Genomic DNA, 18,043 nt, shown 5'->3' with positions numbered 1-18,043 from the left:
CCACAGTTCCCAGGCTATGGACCAGTAGGATGCTTTCGATCTTGCTTTCCTTGCCATCTGTTCATATTGTTTAGTTGTGTTTATGGCTAAGATGCATTGGTCGATTGTAGGTGGGTTGGTTTGTTTCCAGCTTCGGCTTATGGTCGCTAGTGCTGCTACAATGATGTGGTATAGGAGATATCTATGGCTTTTCTGTAGTTTGGGTGGGAGCAGTAGAAGAAGAAACGTTTCGGGTATGAGTGGCAGGTGTGTTTTGGTACATTGGGCTGCTAGTTTTGCCACATCCTGCCAGAATGTTGTGAGCTTTTGACAATGCCACCAGGTGTGGATCATGGTGCCTTTGTCCGCCTGGCACCTCCAGCAGCAGATATTCGAAGAGTTGGGGAAGCAATGTTTAAGGCGTGTGGGTACCAGATACCACCTGTACAATATTTTACGCGAAAGTTCCACATGAGTTGCGCAGAGGGTTAGTTGCTTGTGTGCCTTATAGATGTTTTTCCACTGTTCTTCCGAGAGGGAGTGCTTTATATCTTTTTCCCACGCTGCCTTGAAGGACAGGGGGTGTTGCGCCTGTGAATCGTGTTCCGAGGCATAGATTAAGGAAATTATTTTTTTTGCCGGTTTGAGTTTCAGACATATCTTTTCCACTACCGAGAGGGGCGGTGTTGACGAGGCTATCGGTTGAAGCTTCGTTTGCGAGGCGAACCAGGCTTGTACTTGTCTGTAGGAGAAGTCGACGGTTGCGGGTATATGGAGCTCTTGTTGGAGGTCGGTGAATTGTTTTAGGCAAGTGCCTGTCATGAGTTGGGATAGAGTTGTCACTCCGTGCTCGTGCCACATTTTGTGGTTGAAATCCGTTATAATTGCGCTTACTGCTTCTATCGGCAGAGCTGGCAAAATATTTGTCATTATGCCTGTTTTTTTGCGGTAGTCGTCCCATATTTCTAAAGTCAATGCTGTCGTCGGTAACAGGTTTTTGTTGTTCGGCCGTTGGAGTTTCGGTAGCCAGGCCATTATTGGGATAGAGAGCCCATTCGCATAGCCTCTCTCTATTTCAGTCCAGGCTGCTGTCTCTTGGTGTTGGAACGTTGCGAGCAGGGGGCCTATGTGTGCTGCCCGATAGTAGCCTCTCATTTCTGACATGCCCATCCCGCCATGGGGAAACAATCGGTACAGTGTGGTCCGAGCTACTCTTGGTTTTGTGTTTCCCCACACATATGTGTTGATTTGGTTCTGTAAGTCCAGGAGATATTTCATAGGGAGCTTTAGCGGGAGTGTTCTGAAGAGATACTGTATCTTCGGCAGTATCACCATCTTTATTGAGGCTATCCGGCCTACCCAGGATACATATTTCCCACTTCATCCCTGTATAATGGTTTTAAGTTCCCCCAAGAGTTTCGTGTAGTTTGCTTTGAATAATTTGTTGGGTGAGGGTGTGAAATTAATCCCTAGGAATTTTATATGGTCCTGTCTCCAGTCGTATTGAAATTTGGTTTTTAGCTCGGTCAGGTCTTGAGTCGGGATGTTAATATTTAGGACTTGTGTTTTTGCTACGTTTAGCTTGTAGTAGGAGCAGCTGCTATATTGGGTCAGTAGTTTGTGGAAGTGTGGCAGGGATACGTGTGGCGCTTCTAGTGAAAGTAGAATGTCATCCGCGAATAATGTCATTTTGTATTCGTGTCCCTTTATGTGTATTCCGCGTATGTTCGGGTTGTCTCGTATCATTTGGGCTAAGGGTTCTATTGCCAGGATATAGAGTATTGGGGAGAGTGGGCAACCTTGACGGGAGCCATTTGATATAGTGAATGTTTTAGAGATGAAACCCCCGTTTGTTACTCGCGCTGTTGGGGTGGAGTAAAGCACGCTTATGATGGCTAGGAATTGGGGCGGGAATTCAAATTTCCGCAGAACTGCGTGCAAGAAAGGCCAATGGAGCCGGTCAAATGCCTTCTCAGCATCGAGCGACATAAGGACACAAGGGGTTCTACTCTTGCGTATTCCATATAAGAGGTCCAGTATTTTCCTTGTGCCATCTGCTCCCTGCCTGCCACTCACAAACCCCACTTGGTCTCCGCCTATCAATTTAGGGATAATGGAAGATAATCTATTTGCATAAATTTTTGCGATAAGTTTAATATCAGTATTTAAAAGGGAAATTGGTCTTAGGTTCTGGCATCTATTGGGAGTTTTCCCTGGCTTTGGCAGCGTGGCCACGTGTGCCATTAACATCTCCGCTGGTATATTCCCAGTTTGGAGCGTGTGGTTGATTAGTTTACTAAGATAGGGGGCTAGAATGTGGGCGGATTTCTTATAGTATGCATTAGTCAGTCCATCTGGGCGGGGTGATTTCCCTGGGGGTAGCTCTTGTATTGTTTCTATGAGTTCTTGATTCGTTACAGGACGTTGTAAGGTTTGTTTGTGTGTTATGGATAATGTAGGCAGTGTTGTTTGCTGGAGGAAGTCTTTGATTTCCCTATCGGTGGGGTGGTGCAGTGTGGTGTCGGTGTTAAGGTTATAGAGAGTTTGGTAGTAATCTGCCATTTCGTCATTTATATCTTGTGGGTTATGTATTTTACCCCCAGATTTGTCTAGTAAGTATGGGATCTTTGAGTTTGCTTGCTTTTGTCGGAGGAGTGTAGCTAAGTGCCTCCCGGCTTTATTTCCTTGTGTATACGTCCTCATCTTCAGTTTCGTTAACATGTACGCTGTCTTGGCTAGGGACATTGTGTTGATTTGTTTTGTAATGAGGGTGATTGATTTAGCAAGGTCGTCAGACGGTTTCAGTAGGTGTTCAGCAGTTGTGTCGCGTAGTTTCCGTAGAAGATTTGTGTGTTCTTGTTCTCGTTGCCTTTTCAGGAAGGATGCTTGGCTAATTAGTGATCCTCTCAGGACAGGCTTATGGGCTTGCCATAAGGTGGTGGCGGAGATTTCCGTTGAGTAATTGAGTTCGAAATACGTCTGTAATTCCTCAGCGAGTTTCTCGGAAAAAGCGGTGTTAAGTAACAGAGTGTCATTGAGGCGCCACGGCGGTTTCCCTCTATGTTGATACTGGTCTTGCATAGACATCACCAGTGGAGCATGGTCCGACCATACTATGTTTCCAATGAGGCATTCGGTAATGTTCGGGAGAAGGGTGCCTGAGACTAGAATGTGGTCTATCCTAGAATAAGTTTTGTGGACATGCGAGTAGAATGTATATTCCTTTCCAGTGGGGTTGCGGGTTCTCCATGTATCATAGAGGCCATATTCGTGGATCAGTTTCGTGAGTGCTTTGGTCGCAGGCGTCAGCTGAGCGTGCCTAGCGGAGTTGGCCGGTGCTGTGGAGTCCATTTGTGAGTTCATGGTGTGATTAAAGTCCCCACATACTATCGTGGGCGTGTTTGTCTGAGTTGGCAATTTGGAGAGAACTTTATGTAGAAAATTCCTGTGCTGGTCATTCGGGCTGTATAGGCACACCAGTAGGAACGGTAGGTTGTTCAATATACAGTGTAGGATCAGGTATCGGCCTTGGCTGTCTTTTTTGATACGGAGCAGTTCTATTGTTAGTGACTTATGTAGGAGGATAGATACCCCTCTTGATTTGGAGGAGTGGGTGGCGTGGTATTGTGTGGGGTAGTCTTGTAGAGCGAAGGAGGGGATTGTGTTAGTGGCAAAGTGCGTTTCTTGAAGGCACACAATATCCGCATTGAGACTTTTTAGATCTCTTAGTAGTATTCTCCGCTTGTGTGGGGTATTTAGTCCTTTGGTATTATGTGAGTAAAGTTTCATTTTGCGTGCAGGGCCGGTGCAAGGATTTTTGCCGCCCTAGGCAAAAGTAAAGTTTGCCGCCCCCCATCCCCCCCCGATATGACATCACAATGCCCCATGTTAACTAACGCAAGTGCTGCAGTGCCACCGTGTTTACATTAAAAGGCCTGCAGGGACAGGCTATAGACACCAGAACCACTACATTAAGCTGCAGTGGTTCTGGGGACTATAGTGTTTCTTTAATGTAAATTAGAGATTAGTGCCACAAATAATATACTAGATTGCCTACTTACAATCAGATGAGGATGGTGATGGGCTCTACCTGCAGTCTGGCTCCACTGGTCTGGTGTAGAACAGGCTCTCTGGAGGCTGTTTGTGTTCTGGGAGAACAGGAAGAAGGCTCCATTTTTTTAAGGCCCTTTGCACAGCTCAAGGTCTGGGCCCCAGGGTCCACCTTCATGTTCCACCAATTAGTTTGTTCACAGGAGTAGGGGATGTCCTGATATGTGTGTAAGGAATGCATTGTGTGAATCTGTGTTTGTATGTGTAAGGGCTGCAATGAGTGTTTCTGTGTATGTACGGGATGCAGTGTGTGCGTCTGTAAGGGGTGCATTGAGTGTGTGTAAGGAATGCATTGTGTGTTTCTGTGTGTGTAAGGGATGCATTGTGTGTAAGGGTTGAATTGCTTGTGTGTGTGTGTCTGTGTGTAATGCATTGTGTGTTTTTCTGTGTGCAAGGGGTGCATTGTGTGTGTGTGATGGATGTCAATCTCTCCCCCCTCCCTTGTCACTCTCTTCTCCCCCTCTCCCTCCCTCGTCACTCTCTTCTCAACCCCCCTTGTCCCTCTCTTCTCCCCCCTTGTCCCTCTCTTCTCCCCCCATGTCCCTCTCTTCTCCCCCCTCTTGTCCCTCTCTTCTCCCCCCTCCTCCCTTGTCACTCTCTTCTCCCCTGCGTGTCCCTCTCTTCTCCCCCTCCCTTGTCACTCTCGTCTCCCCCGTTGTCACTCTCTTCTCCCCTCCCCACTCTCATTCCCCCTCCTAATCCCGTCAATTCCCCTCCCTGTCAATTTATCCCCCCCCCTTTCAATTTATTCCCCCCACCCTGCCTGTCCATTTATTCCCCCACCCTGCCTGTCCATTTCCCCCCCTCCCTGTCCATTTATCCCCCCCCTCCCTGTCCATTTATTCCCTCCCCCTCCTGTCCATTTATTCCCTCCCCCTCCCTGTCCATTTATTCCCCCCCTCCCTGTCCATTTATTCCCCCCCTCCCTGTCCATTTATTTCCCCCCTCTGTCCATTTATCCCCCCCCCTGTCCATTTATTCCCCCTTCCCTGTCTGTCCATTTATTCCCCCCTCCCTGTCTGTCCATTTATTCCCCCCACCCTGCCTGTCCATTTATTCCCCCCTCCCTGTCCTCCCCCCCTCCCTGTCCATTTATCCCCCCCTGTCCATTTATTTCCCCCCCTCCCTGTCCATTTATTTCCCCCCCTCCCTGTCCATTTATCCCCCCCCTCCCTGTCCATTTATTTCTCCCCCCTCCCTGTCCATTTATTTCTCCCCCCTCCCTGTCCATTTATTTCTCCCCCCCCCTCCCTCTTCATTGATTTCTCCTCCTCCCCTCCCTGTCCATTTATTTCTCCCCCTCCCTGTCCATTTATTTCTCCCCCCCCTTCATTGATTTCTCCTCCTCCCCTCCCTCTCCATTTATTTCTCCCCCCCCTTCATTGATTTCTCCTCCTCCCCTCCCTCTCCATTTATTTATCTCCCCCCCCCCTCTCTATTTATTCCCCCCACCCTCCCCTACCTCTATAGTAGCGTGGCCGAGCTCTGTATCATGGTCCGCGGGTACAGGGAGCTTTTGTTTCCTGTACCCGGCGGACTAACAGGAAGTGAACACCAGTGTTCACTTCCTGTTAGTCCGTCCGAGTACAGGAGACAGATGCTCCCTGTACCGGCGGACTATACTGCGCTCGGTCACGCTACAGAGAGGGAGTGACAGGAGGGAGCGCTGAGCGCTTCCCTCCTGTCAGCCCCCTCCCTCTCCTCATGCTGTGCCCGGGCGGTGCGCCCTCATGGACGCACCAGCCCGGGCAAAGCTGCAGCCGCCTGAGGCTCTCTACAGAGCGCTCGGGCGGCTGCAGCATTAGGGGGGCCGGCGCTCCTGGCGGCGCCCCTTCCCAAGGGGCGCCCTAGGCGGCTGCCTAGTCCGCCTTACAGGTAGCGCCGGCCCTGTTTGCGTGAGACTAGTGGTGGTTAGAGGAGCTGAATGAGAGTCCGTGTATCTAATTGTCACCTGTAGGAGGGGGTAAGTGAGGGCGGAGGGAGGAGAGGTAAAGGTTGAAAGGTGGTCTAGGGGTTATGGGAGGGAAGATGTCGTTATAGACAATAGACCTTTTCGGTCTGGTACACTAGTTGTACCGCGGGGGTTGGAGGTTGAGAAAAACTTCCAATTGGGTGGCTTGTGGAACTCCGATATATAATGTAGGGTAGAGCAGAAATTGGCATGGTGTTTAAGCAACATTTTAATTTTGGGGGGAGGGTCTCTTAGCACATTGAGTGTCTCTGTTCTGTAGTGAGCTTCAGGTCGGTGCAATAAACATTAATACAGTATTATCAACATCAGGATACGTACAGCTTGTTTGCACGGCTATTGGCTGTTGTCATTGGTATCAAACATATTTCAGACATGTGTATCCGTGGTATAACAATTATTTAAACATTCATAACAACAAAAGAAGAGCGTCGTATGTCTAATCATGCAAATTAACTATCAACGGTTGCAAGGTAGACTTGCGCTATTTTGCCATTTAGCGGTCAGGTTTGCGGTCGTACCTTGTAGTGCATTAAAGGGACACTATAGTCACCTGAACAACTTTAGCTTAATGAAGCAGTTTGGGTGTATAGAACATGCCCCTGCAGCCTCACTGCTCAATCCACTGCTATTTAGGAGTTAAATCCCTTTGTTTATGAACCCTAGTCACACCTCCCTGCATGTGACTTGCACAGCCTTCCATAAACACTTCCTGTAAAGAGAGCCCTATTTAGGCTTTCTTTATTGCAAGTTCTGTTTAATTAAGATTTTCTTATCCCCTGCTATGTTAATATCTTGCTAAACCCTGCAAGAGCCTCCTGTGTATGATTAAAGTTCAATTTAGAGATTGAGATACAATTTTTTAAGGTAAATTACATCTGTTTGAAAGTGAAACCAGTTTTTTTTTTTTCATGCAGGCTCTGTCAATCATAGCCAGGGAAGGTGTGGCTAGGGCTGCATAAACAGAAACAAAGTGATTTAACTCCTAAATGACAGTGAATTGAGCAGTGAAATTGCAGGGGAATGATCTATACACTAAAACTGCTTTATTTAGCTAAAGTAATTTAGGTGACTATAGTGTTCCATTAAGTGTCAATACATTACTGTAAACCTCAAGTGGCATCTAGCCTTGTACTCCTATGTTCTTTCCCTTTATTATTATTATTTTTTTTTTTTAAATTAAATTACATTTATTTTATTGGTGTTGTCTCACAGGTAGGTATGTGTTAGAGGGCTGGGTTGGATCTCTATGCAGCGGCGCTCCCCTATCTATCTGCTCGTTGCGGGCAGGTACCCCTACCGCTGGGGGAAATCCTCGCCTAAGTGTGAGCCCATGTTTCCCCCACCTTGGTTAAGCTGCTATATTGCATATGATGAACAGAGGGGGAGGTTTAACTTTGCTATGAAGCGTCTGAGGTTGGTTCGGTGTACAGCGACGCTTGCGTCCCCTGTATATTGGTGGGGATCCTTGGGCCCTGTCTAGAGTCAGGGGGTGTTCCCTTACCGTGGGTCGGTGCCATGCTACCTGGTCAGTTCCCCAACGGCAGGTCGCTGAGCGCTGTGGTCTGGCTGCAGTCAATGATGTCAATTGTATTAAAAGTGCATTTAGCACATTTAGCGTTGTAGTTTAACAGTGATATCTAACACACATAGAGGGAAGAGAGAAGTTCAAAAGGCATTTTAAAACAAAACAGAGAAGTTAACCGTTGCAAAGGTATACTTGCGACAGTTTGCAATATGGCGGTCAGTTCATGCGATCAGATCTTGGAATTTTGCGGCCCTGTGAGGAGTGTGTCGGAGAGGAGCATTGCTTGTTGCGTGGACCCCATTTCACTAATTCCTGCATGGCTTCTGGCGTAGAGAAGGATTTTGCTTCTCCGTTTTTCGTCAGGATAAGTTTCGTGGGGAAGCCCCATTTATATCGGATTCCTTGGGTCCTCAATTCCGTCGTGACTTGCTGGAAGTCTCTTCTCCTCTTCAGCGTTGCCGTCGAGAGATCCGCCATTATGCGCACTGTTGGGTATTCTTTGTGGGGTTCTTGTCTGTTGCGGTGGGCCCGGAGTACCAGCTCTTTTATGTGGAAATAATGTGCCCTGAGCAGGACATCCCGGGGTACCGAGTCAGGTAAGTGTTTCGGCTTTGGTATCCCATGGACTCTGTCTAACAACAGCATGTCCGCCGGTATTTCAGGGACGTGGGCATGCATTAGCTCTCTCACATATAACTGCAGGTCGTCGGGTAGGACAGACTCTGGGACCCCCCTCAGCCTCAGGTTGTTTCTTCTCGCCCTGTCCTCGTAGTCGGCCATTCTGGTGGTCATTTCATCCATTTTTCTTTGTAAGTCGTGTAGGTTGCCTGTCAGCTCAGTTTGTGTAGCAGCCAGGTCCTGACACTGTGTCTCTACCGCAGATGTCCTATGCGAGAGGTCTTTGACTTCATGTTTAATTTGGTCGGCTGTAGCTTGCCATGTTTGAATGAGTTTTGCTGACATCGCCTCTATTGCCCTTTTGAAGTGGTGCTTTGTGAGGCATTCATTAGGGAGTTTTTCGTCCAGCGATCCGGAGGGTGAGCCAGTGTCAGAATCGCCGTCGCCATCTTGCATGGCGGTTTGCGCGGCCTGTACATACTCCGTCGTGGCGGAAGTTTCTGCTGAAGAAGTTATGTTTGTCTGCCTTAGAGGCAGATTTCTTTGCCTTGGTCTGTGACATGTCTGGTAAGACGTTCAGAAGTGTTTCTGCTCGTTAAAGTCGCAAATTCACAGAGCCCATGTGCCGGAGCAAAATCCTAAGCGGCCATCTTGCTCGGCTGTCGGCCACGCCCCCCAATATCCAATATTTTTTAGGTGGTCCCAGTGCCACCACTCATATCTGGTGTCACAATAGCTTGCATTTAAAACAACAACGTTTTTGACTGTAATATAATAGCAGTCAGTTTCCTTCACACGTGTGCGTTTCAGGGCCTGCCAGGGCACAGTGTCACACCAGTGCAACTCATATCTGGTGTAACAGTAGTGTACATTTAAAAAAAAAAATACAGGGGGCTTGTTGTCACCTTTCGTGGACCCTTGGTGTTGTACGTGGCTGGGTGGAGGAAGAGACCTTCAATGACGTCAGTGAGGACAAGGAACGGGACATGGCTAGCTTGGTATCCAACCTTGTGCAAATGGGGAGTTTGCGGTTGTGCAAATGGACTATTTGCGGTTGTTTGCGGTGCGTTAAACGGGGAGTTTGGTCTGTGACTGTGAAGCGGGCGTAACCCTTACACTACCTGATCGATACAACATCATACCTGATGTTTTAAAGCAGGTTATTCCAAACAATTTAGGAATGTTAGGTGATTTATGCCCTTTATGGATTAAAACCAGACTCTGCATCAACTAATTTTCCATGGGAGTTTTGCCATGGATCCCCCTCCGGCATGCCACAGTCCAGGTGTTAGTCCCCTTGAAACAACTTTTCCATCACTATTGTGGCCAGAAAGAGTCCCTGTGGGTTTTAAAATTCGCCTGCCTATTGAAGTCTATGGCGGTTCGCCGGGTTCACCCATTCGCAAACATTTGCGGAAGTCCGCGTTCGCCGTTCGCGAACGGAAAATGTCATGTTCGCGACATCACTATTAATAGTTGATAACATGAGAATTATGCTGAATTGTTATTTACATCAATTATTTAGGTAAATGAGAAAAATATCATTTGCATAATAATTTGGAACAGTGTGTATATTTATAATATACATTTCTATTATTATTATTTTTTCTCCACCGCTAAGCAAACCTTAGTCACTTTCTCACAGTTTAAATCTGATGATGTGTCCCTTGCAACTCCTTGCAACATAGCAAGTTTGCCATAAGTATGTCTAAGCTTACTTATATATTCTCCTTACCTTGAGACAACATAAGGGAACGTTCATAACACCATTACCTTTCTTCCACAATTTCTGTTATAATTTCTTAATATTGTATTTGTGTAGTGATGTCGCGAACATAAAATTTTCGGTTCGCGAACGGCGAACGCGAACTTCCGCAAATGTTTGCGAACGGGCGAACCGGGCGAACCGCCATAGACTTCAATGGGCAGGCGAATTTTAAAACCCACAGGGACTCTTTCTGGCCACAATAGTGATGGAAAAGTTATTTCAAGGGGACTAACACCTGGACTGTGGCATGCCGGAGGGGGATCCATGGCAAAACTCCCATGGAAAATTACATAGTTGATGCAGAGTCTGGTTTTAATCCATAAAGGGCATAAATCACCTAACATTCCTAAATTGTTTGGAATAACCTGCTTTAAAACATCAGGTATGATGTTGTATCGATCAGGTAGTGTAAGGGTTACGCCCGCTTCACAGTGACAGACCAAACTCCCCGTTTAACGCACCGCAAACAGTCCATTTGCACAACCGCAAACTCCCCATTTGCACAAGGTTGGATACCAAGCTAGCCATGTCCCGTTCCTTGTCCTCACTGATGTCATTGAAGGTCTCTTCCTCCACCCAGCCACATACAACACCAAGGGTCCCCGAAAGGTGACAACAAGCCCCCTGGAACGCCTGCTGTGTTTGGTCTTCCACCTCCTCAAAGCCACCTTCCTCCTCTGACTCCTCTTCTTCAGACTCCTCTCTCTGCGTTGCCTCTCTCTGCATTATTATAAGGTGTGTTTAGTAGTACTATTCCTATCAGTTTAATCCCTGTTACGTCCCCTATCAGGGGACGTGTATATAAGGCATCGATTTTAGGAAGCGGGAGATGGAAAAACATGCTTGGTCGGTCCTCCTACTTCAAATTTGGGGCACTGCGCGTGCAATCTAATGTGCCACCAGATAGGAGTGGTGTGTTAAGTAGTACTATTCCTATCAGTTTAATCCCTGTTACGTCCCGTATCAGGGAACGTGTATATAAGGCATCGATTTTAGGAAGCGGGAGATGGAAAAAGATGCTTGGTCGGTCCTCCTACTTCAAATTTGGGGCACTGCGCGTGCAATCTAATGTGCCACCAGATAGGAGTGGTGTGTTAAGTAGTACTATTCTTATCAGTTTAATCCCTGTTACGTCCCCTATCAGGGGACGTGTATATAAGGCATTGATTTTAGGAAGCGGGAGATGGAAAAACATGCTTGGTCGGTCCTCCTACTTCAAATTTGGGGCACTGCGCGTGCAATCTAATGTGCCACCAGATAGGAGTGGTGTGTTAAGTAGTCCCTCTCATCAGGCCTTTTTTAGTCGAATGTATCGCCCAGTGTCAGTCCCTTCGGGATCCATCCCTCATTCATCTTAATAAAGGTGAGGTAATCTAGACTTTTTTGACCTAGGCGACTTCTCTTCTCAGTGACAATACCTCCTGCTGCACTGAAGGTCCTTTCTGACAGGACACTTGAAGCGGGGCAGGCCAGAAGTTCTATCGCAAATTGGGATAGCTCAGGCCACAGGTCAAGCCTGCACAAAACTGGTTCATCGCTCCTCAGAGTGTCGATATCTGCAGTTAAGGCGAGGTAGTCTGCTACCTGTCGGTCGAGTCGTTCTCTGAGGGTGGACCCCGAAGGGCTGTGGCGATGCGTAGGACTTAAAAAGCTCCGCATGTCCTCCATCAACAACACGTCTGTAAAGCGTCCTGTCCTTGCCGGCGTGGTCGTGGGAGGAGGAGGATTACTTTCACCTCTTCCCCTGTTAGATTCCCGTTGTGCTGTGACATCACCCTTATACGCTGTGTAAAGCATACTTTTTAATTGATTTTGGAACTGCTGCATCCTTTCCGACTTGCCGTAATTCGGTAACATTTCAGGCACTTTCTGCTTATACCGGGGGTCTAGTAGCGTGGACACCCAGTACAGGTCGTTCTCCTTCAGCCTTTTTATACGAGGGTCCCTCAACAGGCACGACAGCATGAAAGACCCCATTTGCACAAGGTTGGATGCCAAGCTACTTATGTCCTGTTCCTCGTCCTCAGTGATCTCTCTGAAGGTATGTTCTTCCCCCCAGCCACGTACAACACCAAGGGTACCAGATAGGTGACAACGAGCACCCTAGGATGCCTGTTGTGTTTGGTCTTCCTCCTCCTCCTCAAAGCCACATTCCTCCTCTGACTCCTCTTCCTCACAATCCTCTTCCAGCGTTGCCGCAGGTCCAGCAAGCGATGCTGATAAGGCTGTTTCTGGTGGTGATGGTGACCACAACTCTTCCTCTTCACGCTCATCTACGGCCTGATCCAGCACTCTTCGCAGGGCACGCTCCAGGAAGAAAACAAATGGTATGATGTCGCTGATGGTGCCTTCGGCGCGTGACTAGGTTTGTCACCTCCTCAAAAGGACGCATGAGCCTACAGGCATTGCGCATGAGCGTCCAGTAACGTGGCAAAAAAATTCCCAGCTCCGCAGAGGCTGTCCTAGCACCCCGGTCATACAAATACTCGTTAACGGCTTTTTCTTGTTGGAGCAGGCGGTCGAACATTAGGAGTGTTGAATTCCAACGTGTCGGGTTGTCGCAAATCAAGCGCCTCACTGGCATGTTGTTTCACCACTGGATATCGGAAAAGTGCGCCATAGCCGTGTAGGAATGCCTGAAATGGCCACGCACCTTCCTGGCCTGCTTAAGGACGTCCTGTAAGCCTGGGTACTTATGCACAAAGCGTTGTACGATCAGATTACACACATGTGCCATGCACGGCACATGTGTCAACTTGCCCAAATGCAATGCCGCCAACAAATTTCTTCCGTTGTCACAAACCACTTTGCCGATCTCCAGTTGATGCGGAGTCAGCCACTGATCCACCTGTGCGTTCAGGGCGGACAGGAGTGCTGGTCCGGTGTGACTCTCTGCTTTCTGGCAAGTCAATCCCAAGACGGCGTGACACTGCCGTATTCGGGATGTGGAATAGTACCTGGGGAGCTGGGGGGGTGCCGTTGATGTGGAGCAAGATGCAGCAGCAGAAGAGGACTCAGCCGTGGAGGTTATGGAAGAGGATGGAGTAGGAGGAGTAGAGGAGGTGGCAGCAGGCCTGCCTGCAAGTCGTGGCGGTGTCACCAACTCCTCTGCAGAGCCACGCATTCCATGCTTGGCAGCCGTCAGCAGGTTTACCCAATGCGCAGTGTAGGTGATATACCTGCCCTGACCATGCTTTGCAGACCAGGTATCAGTGGTCAGATGGACCATTGCCCCAACACTGTGTGCCAGACATGCCATTACTTCCTTTTGCACAATCGAGTACAGGTTGGGGATTGCCTTTTATGCAAAGAAATTTCGGCCGGGTACCTTCCACTGCTTGTGTCCCAATAGCTACAAATTTTTTGAACGCCTCAGACTCCACCAGCTTGTATGGTAAAAGCTGGCGGGCTAAGAGTTCAGTCAAGCCAGCTGTCAGACGCCGGCAAGGGGGTGACTTTCTGACATTGGCTTCTTATGCTCAAACATGTCCTTGACAGACACCTGACTGTGGGCAGATGAGCAGGGACTGCTCAAGGCGAGAGACGGAGGGGCGGATGGTTGAGAGGGGGCAATGAGGACAGCAGTGGTTAACGTGGCTGAAGATGCTGGACCAGGAGGAGGATGGCGGCTTTGAGTTTGTGTGCTGCTTGTACTCATGTGTTGATCCCATAGGCGTTTGTGATGTGCGATCATGTGCCTTCGCAAAGCAGTTGTAACTAGGTGGGTGTTGGACTTCCCACGACTCAGTTTCTTTTGGCACAGGTTGCAAATGGCATCGCTGTTGTCAGAGGCAGACACACAAAACAAAATGCCACACTGCTGAGCATCATCATCATCACACCGTACGTGTGTAATGCTGCCTGACTGAGACATATCCCTGTTATCTACATCCTCTGGCAATAATGGTTGCGCATCACTAATTTCTTCCAACTGGTGTGTAAATAACTCCTCTGACATACCAAGTGAAGCGGCTGTGATGCTAGTGTTGGTGGTGGCAGCAGGCGGGCGAGTGGTAACTTGAGAGGTGCCCGAAGCTAAGCTGAAGGAGGATGGTGCGTCGAGGTTCCGAGCGGAAGCTGTAGAAGATTGGTTGTCCTGTGTTAGCCAGTCAACTATGTCCTCAGAACTTTTCAAGTTCAGGGTACGTGGCCTCTGAACACTGGGCATTATTCTAGGGCCAAAGGGAACCACAGAACCACGACCACAACGGCCCCTGCGTGGTGGCCTGCCTCTGCCTGTCATTTTTTTTTCGATTAGTGGTACTATGCGTGCAAGCTACTGTGACAACACATATGAGTGGCACTGGTGTGACACTGTGCCCTGGCAGGCCCTGAAACGCACACTCGTGAAGGAAACTGACTGCTATTATATTACAGTCCAAAAAGTTTATTTTTTATTAAATGCAAGCTATTGGGACACCAGATATGAGTGAGTGGTGGCACTGGGAAGGCCCTGAAATGCACACTAGTGAAGGAAACTGACTGCTAATATATTACAGTCAAAAAAGTTTCGTTTTTTTTAAATGCAAGCTATTGGGACACCAGATATGAGTGAGTGGTGGCACTGGGCAGGCCCTGAAACGCACACTCGTGAAGGAAACTGACTGCTATTATATTACAGTCCAAAAAGGTTTTTTTTGTTAAATGCAAGCTGCCACCAGATATGAGTGGTGGCACTGGGCAAGTGGGCACAGTATACGCTACAAGCCTGACACACACGCTGGCAGACAACTAACTGCTATTCAATCTATTACAGTCAAATGTGTTTTTTTTTTAAATGTACACTACTGTTACACCAGATATGAGTTGCACTGGTGTGACACTGTGCCCTGCCAGGCCCTGAAACGCACACTCGTGAAGGAAACTGACTGCTATTATATTACAGTCCAAAAAGTTTTTTTTGTTAAATGCAAGCTTTTGGGACACCAGTGAGTGAGTGGTGGCACTGGACAAATGGGCACAGTATACGCTGTGAGCCTGACACACATGCTGGCAGACAACTAACTGCTATTCAATCTATTACAGTCAAAATTGTATTATTTTTTTAAAATGTACACTACTGGTGTGACACTGTGCCCTGGCAGGCCCTGAAACGCACACTAGTGAAGGAAACTGACTGCTATTATATTACAGTCCAAAACGTTTTTTTTTGTTAAATGCAAGCTATTGTGACACCAGATATGAGTGATGGCACTGGGCAAGTGGGCACAGTATACGCTGCAAGCCTGACACACACATTGGCAGACAACTAACTGCTATTCAATCTATTACAGTCAAAATTTTATTTAAAAAAAAAATGTACACTACTGTTACACCAGATATGAGTTGCACTGGTGTGACACTGTGCCCTGCCAGGCCCTGAAACGCACACTCGGGAAGGAAACTGACTGCTATTATATTACAGTCCAAAAAGGTTTTTTTTGTTAAATGCAAGCTGCCACCAGATATGAGTGGTGGCACTGGGCAAGTGGGCACAGTATACGCTACAAGCCTGACACACACGCTGGCAGACAACTAACTGCTATTCAATCTATTACAGTCAAATGTGTTTTTTTTTTAAATGTACACTACTGTTACACCAGATATGAGTTGCACTGGTGTGACACTGTGCCCTGCCAGGCCCTGAAACGCACACTCGTGAAGGAAACTGACTGCTATTATATTACAGTCCAAAAAGTTTTTTTTGTTAAATGCAAGCTTTTGGGACACCAGTGAGTGAGTGGTGGCACTGGACAAATGGGCACAGTATACGCTGTGAGCCTGACACACATGCTGGCAGACAACTAACTGCTATTCAATCTATTACAGTCAAAATTGTATTATTTTTTTAAAATGTACACTACTGGTGTGACACTGTGCCCTGGCAGGCCCTGAAACGCACACTAGTGAAGGAAACTGACTGCTATTATATTACAGTCCAAAACGTTTTTTTTTGTTAAATGCAAGCTATTGTGACACCAGATATGAGTGATGGCACTGGGCAAGTGGGCACAGTATACGCTGCAAGCCTGACACACACATTGGCAGACAACTAACTGCTATTCAATCTATTACAGTCAAAATTTTATTTAAAAAAAAAAATGTACACTACTGTTACACCAGATATGAGTTGCACTGGTGTGACACTGTGCCCTGCCAGGCCCTGAAACGCACACTCGGGAAGGAAACTGACTGCTATTATATTACAGTCCAAAAAGTTTTTTTTTGTTTAAATGCAAGCTATTGTGACACCAGTGAGTGAGTGGTGGCACTGGGCAAGTGGACATAGTATATGCTGTGAGCCTGACACACAGGCTGGCTGGCAGGCAGGCAGGCAACTGCAATTACATTACACAGAAAAAAAAAAAAGCAGACTGATGTTCTAGCCCTAAAAAGGGCTTTTTGTGGTGCTGTCCTTACAGCAGAGATCAGATGAGTCCTTCAGGACTGTAGTGGACACTGAATACACTAGCCTAGCTATCAATTTCCCTATCAAATCAGCAGCAGCTACACTGTCCCTACTCTCAATAAGAATGCAGCTTCACAATGAATGTAAAATGGATGCTGTCCAGGAGGTGGGAGGGTCTGGGAGGGAGGGTCTGCTGCTGAATGGCTGGAATGTGTCTGCTGACTGTGAGGTACAGGCCAGGGTCAAAGTTTACTCAATGATGACGAATAGGGGGCAGACCGAACAGCGCATGTGTTCGCCGTCCATGGCAAACGCGAACAAGCGATGTTCGCCAGGAACTATTCGCCAGCGAACAGTTCGGGACATCACTATATTTGTGTTTAATACTAGCTGAGTCAGCAAATATATTATGGCAGCTGTTTATTTGTGTAATGATATCCTTACAAAACTGTCTGTAAAATATTTTTATACCAATTAATTATCTTATAATTTTAACATGAGGTATTTGTTTTCTATGCTTGTAGAACAGCATGTTGGCTGCTGTTTATCTGGATGATGCTACTTTTGCAAATGTGGCAGTATAATTTCTGTATAAATCTCAATAAAAACAGATTAAAAATAAGAAGCATCAATTAGACTCTATTTCATTGTGTCTCATGATTTTGAAAATGTGTTGTATATATAGCATTTTCACCTCTTGTACTTAGTGTCCCAGTATGTGAAGGTGTACATTTACTTTATTTTCTATGTATTTATTATTATTTTTATAACAATTTAAGGTTATAAAAAAACAAATGTTATTAAAAAGTAGACATTACAGAGAATTTAACATATTACATAGTTTTACTGCGTGTCTTAACCAAAGTAGACAGACAGTGATATCTATGGCCCTCCTGTTACCATTTTTGTGATTCTGTTAGTTGTGTTACATGTATCAGGAGTTTTTAAGTTTGTTCATTAACAAACGACGACTATCGTGCTGCTCTCTGTTACCATTGATTCTAGAGTGGATTTTCCGTCGGTGGATAGCAAGTACAGTACCGGTTTGGACTATAAACTGCACACAAAGCGGCAGCTGTTTCTGCAAGATATGTCTAACTCAATAAAAGACATGCTGAAGTTAAGCCATCCTGGACCAGACCTTTTTACCCTTCTGGATGACTGGCTTGAAAGACTGACTGAACTAACATATGAGGTGAGGCATTTCAATATGAAACTGTAGTTGCCAATTGTCCCGAATTTGCTGGAACAGTCCCATGGTTTAGGCTTCTGTCTCAGCTCAAATGACTCCTGAGACCTGTCCTGCATTCCAGAGGTGGAACTACCGATGTTGCAGTGTGTGTGGCCACAACAGGTTCTATAGGAAATTGTCTAGAATTATGTGTTTTCTTTATTTAGTTTGTTGTGTATTTTAGCTTGTCAGTGTATTATTGTGTGTATGTGTGTGTTCTCTTTCTCATTATTGGGCTACAATTACCTTACAGAGTCATTTACAATATTGAAAAGATGAATGTGGCAGAATAAGTTCAATGAGATTAGGGAGCCACTTAAGTATCAATCAAATGTATATAAATGTATAATAGAAAACATTGAATCGTAAAACCATTTTTCAGAAAATTAAATTAAATCCAGGACCTAAAACTATCCAGAAAATGATTGGAACAATCAAAATATGGGACAAAA

This window comes from Pelobates fuscus, chromosome 3 (genome assembly GCF_036172605.1).
Source record: "Pelobates fuscus isolate aPelFus1 chromosome 3, aPelFus1.pri, whole genome shotgun sequence".
Lineage (NCBI taxonomy): Eukaryota > Metazoa > Chordata > Amphibia > Anura > Pelobatidae > Pelobates > Pelobates fuscus.
This window is presented reverse-complemented; position numbering follows the sequence as displayed.